We start from the raw sequence: 1,032 nt of genomic DNA, 5'->3' as shown, positions 1-1,032 counted from the left end.
AAGAAAAAAAAAAAAAAAAAAAAAAAAAAAAAAAACACATCATAGTAAAACCAATACCTTCTCAGCTTCGCATCGAAGATAATATTAGATCAACTACTGTTTATTTCGATAGCAAATTATTGCCATCACTAACTAGTAATGTAAATATTGATAGGCTACCTGTACTTGTAAGTTTCAATGGTTATGATCAACTTCTTGGCCTTTCTTTTATTAAATCAAGTACAGGAAGAGAACAAGCTTCAGCAGTTCATAGTTTATTAGTAGAATGAGATATTGAAAATAAAGTTCAGGCTATTTGTTGCGACACAAGAGCCTCTAATATGGGGAGATTACAAGGTGCTTGTATTATTTTAATGGCAAAAGCCATTTATTGTTTGAAAATTTTTCTTTTTCGAGAGTCTTTTGAACTAACCAATGACGAAAGGGTTGGTATTCGTAATGTTTGTATATTTTTAGTAAGAATTTATTTAAAATACTGGTTTTCTACAAATAATGCTATTGAAGATCCTCGCATGGACTTAGAATGCATGAAAAATCTTTATGAATACATAAAAATTGATGATACCGTAGGTTTAATAGTACTTAAGAAATTTGGCAACCACTTATGGTATCTCGCGCCTGAAAATGCCTCAATGGCATTTTTTGATGATCAAATACCTGTAGAAGTAAAAAGACTTATGGTAAAATCATTACAAACCAATGAATTTGAAGACTTAAAAAAGATTAATCCGCCAAGAAATATAAAACATTTTGTAAGTAAAACTATTGACATGTTCATTAATGCAAACTCAAAAAATTTTTTTTAACATTTTGATATGAAAACTTGTTTTTTAAGCGAAGATTCTGCAATACGATAACACTCCGTGTATTTTTTTTATTCTCGCGCTGTTCATCAATCCAGTGACACTTTTTATTTGTACTCTTTTTTTTTTTTTATGTATGTATAAATCATATTTCATTATTAAAAATTATTAATTATTATAAATTTTAATTGTAGTATTTTGTAATAAATATAAACACCAAAACACTACA

This window comes from Daktulosphaira vitifoliae, unplaced genomic scaffold (genome assembly GCF_025091365.1).
Source record: "Daktulosphaira vitifoliae isolate Bord-2020 unplaced genomic scaffold, ASM2509136v1 Scaffold_676, whole genome shotgun sequence".
NCBI classification, from domain to species: Eukaryota; Metazoa; Arthropoda; class Insecta; order Hemiptera; family Phylloxeridae; genus Daktulosphaira; species Daktulosphaira vitifoliae.
Note: the sequence above shows the minus strand (reverse complement) of the source record.